The sequence below is a fragment of the Elephantulus edwardii genome, unplaced genomic scaffold (assembly GCF_000299155.1).
Source record: "Elephantulus edwardii isolate Elephantulus edwardi_28Jun2011 unplaced genomic scaffold, EleEdw1.0 scaffold00024, whole genome shotgun sequence".
Lineage (NCBI taxonomy): Eukaryota > Metazoa > Chordata > Mammalia > Macroscelidea > Macroscelididae > Elephantulus > Elephantulus edwardii.
Genome location: NW_006399774.1, coordinates 23740683 through 23747616, shown reverse-complemented (window position 1 = coordinate 23747616; position 6934 = coordinate 23740683). Strand labels below are relative to the sequence as shown.

General features: G+C 40.7%; 1 pseudogene; it reads right to left on the bottom strand.

Annotated features, from left to right (window-relative positions):
- Window positions 1-5462: 5462 nt before the first annotated feature.
- LOC102871966 overlaps window positions 5463-6934 on the bottom strand; it is a 46830-nt pseudogene continuing 45358 nt past the window's right edge.

The following is a 6934-nucleotide window of genomic DNA, read 5'->3' as shown; positions in this document are numbered from 1 at the left end:
AAAAAAAGAACACTCAGTCACCCTACCAAAAAGGAATGATCAAACCGGAAACATTTCGGGAAGTAGCATATGATCAAGATCCAATCATACTGAAGGAAGAAGTTGAAATTGAACTTAAGCCATTGGCAAACAAATAAGGCCTCAGGAATTGATGGAATACTTATTCAGATGTTTCAGGAAATAGATGCAGCCCTGTGCATACTCAATAATGCCAAGATATTTGGAAAACAGTTATCTATCTGACTAACTGCAAGAGATCCATATTTGTTTCTATTTTAAAAGTGAACCAAAGAAGAAATTATCAAACAATATCATTAATATGACATAAACGTAAAATCTTGCTGAAGGCTTTAAAAAAAATTTGAGCCAGACATCAATGAGGAACTTCTAGAATTTAAGACTGAATTCAGAAAAAGCCCTGGAATTGGGGATCAATGTCCGATGGATCTTCGCTGAAAGGGAGAATACCAAAAAGATGTCTACTCGTGTTTTATTGCCTATACAAAAGCTTTTAACTGAGTGGATCATAATGAATTACAGATAACATTGAGATGTGTGAAAGTTCCAGAACACTGCATTGTACCCATGTGAAATCTGTGCATAGACCAAGAAGCAGGTGTTCAAACAGAGCAGAGATACGGCTTGGTTTAAAATTAGGAAATGTTAATTTGTGTCCTCTCTCCTTATTTCTTCAATGTGTGTGCAGAGCAAGTACATCAAGAAACTCTATTCAGAGGAAAACGGCCTCTAGAGTAGAGAAATACTCATCAACAACTCCAAAACTCTACCCTAAAGAAACCAGAACTATCACCCAAGCATATATATGCACACTCATGTTTATTGTTGCTTTGTTCACAACAGCAAAGAGCTGGAAACACCCCAAATGCCCATCAACAAATGAATAGATGGAGAAGCTGTAGTGCATTCACACATGGAATATTATGCAGCTCTGAAAAGCAAAGAACTCATGAAATATACAAAATGAGTGACCGTGGAGGACATTATGCTGAGTGAATATCTCAGTCACAAAAAGTCAAATACCGTATAGTGATACTGTTACAGAACAGGACTAATATGGGGGTTGGGGGAAACTAAGAAAAGAGGGGATAAATAATGTATACAGCATTGAAACTTATGAATGAGAGAACTGTATAAAAGGAACATATGAATAGTTATTATTGGCGTGACAAGAGTCCAGAATAAGAGCTGCATAGTAAAGTGATCTGAGGGGTGGAGGTGGGGGGTAAGACTGTATAACAATAAAAGAACTATTTTCCAAAGAAAAAAGTAAACTGGGCGGGGGGAGGGGACAGGGAGGAAAATGTGTAACAATGAATGAATGTAAATTTTTTTTAAAAACAATATGTTCAAACCTATTAATATCAAATAAAGTATACGTTTTTCTCAAAGAAACAAAAGAACCAACTACGAAACTCTATGTACCAACTACATGGTACCAAATAATTATCATGCGTCTCTATGTTCTTTTCCTCCCTATAATTTTTTGACAAATTTTTTTGGGGGTTTTCCCAGGCAAAATAGTCTAATGGAAGAATAAAAAGATAGCTTGGTTGGTTTTTCTTTTCCCAGCATGCATGATCAAAGGTGCTTTGCATTTCTTAGTTTAGAATAGATTCTTTCACATGCAGAACTCACTTCTCATCGAAAATCATTTCCATGATTCATAATTTAGAAAAATCCCTTTCAAGTTTCTTTCATACATGACCATGGATGCAATTTCAGGACAGTTGAAGCTTTCTCTGGTTTGACCAGTCTTGATATTTTTTTTTCCTCTTTAACTCACTGTTAACCAGTTATTTCTCTCTTGCAGTTAGTGCATCGTGTATGATGTCCATATTGTTGTTGTTAAGATTTGATGTCCCTTGTTCTTAAGAATATCCTCAAGGGTCTCCTCTTCCCTTGATGGCCCTCTCTTTTTCCAAGTGTATTGTTATTCTCCAGGAACTGGTCCTTCCAGATCAAAAGTCCAAAGTTGTGTATGAGCGGAAGTGTCTCTGGCTCTTCAAAAGCCCTCTGGCTGTGCTGCCTCCGGACAGATTGTTTTTCTGGTAGTCCATGGTCTGTTCAGTACTCTTTACTAACACCACAACTCAAAGGTATCGACTTTTCTTCTTTCATCCTTAGTCACTGTCCACCTTTCAGATGCGTAGGAAGCATTTGAAGACACCCCGTGGTCTCCTATGTGGAGGGTGAGCATTCTGTCACTGAACCTACACTGCCTGTGGTGTCAGTGGTTGATCTTGAGTTGGTAAGAAGTTGGCAATACTGTCCCACCTGCTCACATGAGTTTTCTTTCACAACTGAATGCTCAAATAACCCACAAGTCAATTTCCCTGCTACTGGAGAGCAGCCTCTTTGTGAGTTTTCTTTGTGCAGGACCCAGTGTGTGTTTGTCTGATCTGCTGGGCTTTGTTGGGACAAGCTGTGTTGGATGCTGAGGCAGCAGCTGACGTCTGCAGGGTGTGAGCCTGAGCCGCCCCAGGCATGGCCTCTGCAGACACAGCGCTTCCAAATCCTGCTGTTGGGCTTTACGGCTGTCAGATGGCTTTACTTCCCCCTACCTCCTGCCCTGACAACCACAACTAACTGGAAGGTCAGTGGTTCAAATCCACCAGCTACCCCACAGGAGAAAGAGGAGACTGCTTGCTTAAGAATTACAGCCTCCGACACCCGCATGGAGGGTGACTGTCGTCAGCCACAGTGGCTGGATTTTGTGTGTGTGGAGTTGTAGAGTAGTTGACGGTGACTAATAGATTTCACTCAGCACAGGTTTTCAGAGGTTCCTCCAAGTTGTAACATGTATTGAGACTTCAGTCTTCTGATCAATGCTTGATGTGTAGATGCGTTACATTGTGGTAGTCTGATTCTGTGGTCTTCAGCCTTGGAGATGTGATGGCAGCTCTGCTCTGTCCTGAGGGTCGCTGTGAGGTCACTGTGAGTTGGGAGGCTCGAGGACAGAGCTGGGCTGATGGATGGTGCTAGGGTGACCACAGCTGTCCATTTCAAGAGGCAGGCCCACTGTGCACAGCAGTTTCTCAGGAGCTATGCAAACCAGAAGCAGCATGTATTTGAGTGACAAGGACAGTCGTGACTTGCATGCATGTGTGATCTTTCAAAGACCCCAAGTGTTTGCGTCTGGACAGGGGTGCACACTGACACCAGCTCTCAGGCCTGGGGCACCAGGGCTGGGGTGTGAGAAGAAGCAAAGGTCCAAGAATGGCCTGAAAGGAGAAAGTACTTCTGAGCCCTGTGCAGGCCCTCAGGACCCATTACAATGAATCACAACAGCAAGTTGACTGCTCCCGCCCAGCTCATCACCCGTCCCTATTCACACATCATCCTTCTCCACCTACATGTCATCCCATCCCCACCCACCCTCCACCTCCACTCACAAGTCACCCTGCCTTGGCCAGCCCAGCCGCTCTGCAGGTGGAGGACACTTGCGTCACCCTTGGGTTGTAGATGTCTCTGGGCCACAGGCTCGCCCTGGTCTGTATCCCACAAAAATGTGCTCAACAAACACATTCCACAGGCGTCAAACATGACTCTGCTCGCCACTGGGCTGCCTCACCTACCCTTCCCCTCCCCTGACAGGCTTCTCTGCAGCTTCAGCTTCCAGACCAGTCTGGCTCAGCGCCCCCTTTCCATCACACTTTGGCATATGCTCTATTCTAAATGCTGGACTTCAAACTCCTTATACACGAAAAATACAGCAGTATAACCTCCTGTTACATTTTTTAACTCATTGTTGCATACTTTCCTCTCTGCCTACCACCCCCAGTTCATTTTACTCTTTGAAAAGTAAAAGAAAAATTCTGTCACTGTTATACAATCCCCACCCCTACCCCCAGTCCACTCTACTGTGCAGCCTTCATTCTGGACTCTTGTCATGACAATAATACCTAATCATATATCCCTTTTGAACAGTTCTCTCCCTCATCTGTTTTAATGCATTATACATTACTTATCCCTTCTTTTCTTAGTTTCCTCCCAACTCCAATGTCAGTCCTGCTTTACAACAGTGGCATTATGCAGTATTCGTCCTTTTGTGACTGAGATATTTTACTCAGCATAACATCCTCCATGGCCACCCATTTTATATATTTCATGAGTTCTTTGTTTTTCAGAGCTGCATAATATTCCACTGTGTGAATGTACCACAACTTCTCTATCCATTCATTTGTTGATGGGCACTAGGGTTGTTTACAATTCTTTACTATTGTGAACAAAGCTGCAATACAAATGAGTGTGCATATATCCACTTGGGTGGTAGTTATGGTTTCTTTATGGTACATTCCCAGTAGTGGAACTGCTGCGTCAAACGGTATTTCTATTTCCAACTTTTTTTGTTGTTATTGTTGCTTAGAATGTATGCTTTACCTTTAACCTCAAATTCACACTTTAAATACTTGACATGTAATTTAAATATCTAAAAATATTATAGCTAAATTACTTGGTAGTATTTCTAAAATGCTATCTCTCTGGATATTTCTAAAATGCTATCTCTCTGGATAGACATATTTCACACACAGTTCCAATTAATCTAGGTGGGGAGGAAGACCAGTTGATAATTTTAATCACAACTGAGTGATTCAGTTTATTCAAAAACATCTGTGGCATTGGACCAATAAATGCCATCATTTTGAAAATCGATCACTGCACTTATGCCCATTAATTATACTAATAAGCCAAGGATTTGATAGGTACTTCACACAGTTGCATTACGTGTTTCCATACTCCATTTCAACAACAAGAAAAGACGTACAAAATGTCATGTTTTATCTCCTATTTTCCTGTTTCTTTTAAAGCAGTTCAATGATTTTGGAGATTGGTTAGTGTAACACAGAAAATATTAGGGGAGAAGAACAAAATGACACTTAACACCAATGCCAGTACGCATGTCATTATGGTTATCATTACTGATAGCATTAATTTTTATGTTATTTACTTTTCTTTAGAGGATAAATCAAAGCCATCCACTTGAACTGGAGGTATATATACACAATCTTACATAAAATACTTTTCAGTAGTAACATTACATATTAAAATATTGGAAAGCGAGTGCTGATTTGTACTTTGACTTAATGGAACAAGAAAACAACAAGCAAGGGAGGGTTATACCGATAATCAATTTCTCAAAGTTAAAAATGTCTTCCTCTCCCTTTGTACTTATCACAGGCTATGCAACGTCCTGAGGATTCATTAGGAGAAAACACTCAGTCATCGCTTTAAGACCATACTTTGGAAGGAACTAAATGAGAAAGCACACTGACAGCTGAGACTTCATCTTTGTTTTCAAATAAGTGGTCTTAATTTTTCTTCTTATAGAAAAAGTTTAAATCAGTTTATTATAAATATATCTAAACCATTCATTTTTGCAGCTTTCAGGTGAAGTCCAGCACTCCGTTTATGCAAAGTCTATGAGAGGAGGTCGGTAGAGATCATCTCACTTTAAATCAGGACATCATCCACTCAAGGCCTTGACACAATCCTTCGCCAGTAAGAGCACAGCAGGCCTGGATATGCCACTGATGATCTTCAACCGACGTGCGTTTCAAGACCTGGGAGATTTCTGCTCCAGTCATGAATTCTTTAGCATCTTGTTTATTAGCAAAAATCAGCGATCCAGCTTTCCTTAGGTCCTCGTGCTGACATTTTCTAGAGTTCTTCTCTAGTTACAGGTTACAGAAATCCTTTCTCTGTCTGTACTGTCCACAACTATTATAAACTCAGTATAGTAAGTGTTCCAGGAAGAATGAAGAGATTCTTGGCCACCAGTAGTCCGCATTAGGAAACGTGTATTATTAACTACTATCTCTTCTACATTACTTCCAATTGTAGGGGGTATGTGTACAACTTCATTCATGGAAAATTGGTAAAGGATGATGGTGTTCCCCGTGTTATCCAGCCCAACTATTATAACTTTGTGCTCCTGGTGACTGAACAGTCTTCATATCCTGGTGAAGACAATTCCCAGGTGGCTGAAGGGGGGTCCGCTGCCCAAGAATGAGCAATAACAGTAATATCACCTGCAAGCAAATATTAGTGAAGACCATTCAAAACCAGTTAGAACTGTGCATTGACAAAGAAATACCACAAGTTCAAGCTGGGCTTGAAAGAGGTCATGGGAGCTGGAATATTATTGCTGGTGTCAGACGGATCTTGGCTGAACGTAGAGCACATCAAAAGATATTTGACCCAGCAATCCCACTACTGGGAATATACCCTAAAGAAACCAGAACTGTCTCCCCAAACAAATACATGCACATCCATGTTTATTCCTGCATTGTTCACAATAGCAAAGAGATGGAAACAATCCAAGCCCATCAATAAACAAATGGATAGAGAAGCTGTGGTGCATTCATACAATGGAATACTATGTAGCACTGAAAAACAAGGAACTCATGAAATATTATATTAAATGGGTGACCTTGGCGGACATTATGCTGAGTAAAATATCTCAGTCACAAAAGAACAAATACTGCATAATATCACTGTCAGAAAACAGGACTGACATCACGGTTGGGGGAAGACTATGAAAAGGGGGAATAAATAACATATACTGCAGTGAAACAGATGGAGGAGAGAACTGCTTAAAAGGAATATATGATTTGGTATTATCGGCATGAAAACAGTACAGAATAAGAGCTGCATTGTAGAGTGGACAGGGGCTGGGCGGGGTGTGTGTGTGAGATGCATAACAATGAAAGATTTTTTTTCCAAGAGAAAAGCAAACTGAGGGAAGGGGTAGACAGGAAGGAAAATGTGCAACAATGAATGAATGGAAATCCATGTTCTCTATAAACGTTCATTAAAATCTCAATTAAAAAAAAGAAAGAAAAAAAGAAACAAAGACTCTCACCATTTGGCCAACTGAAAGCACCATGATGGATGGAGGAGAGGTTGTTAACAG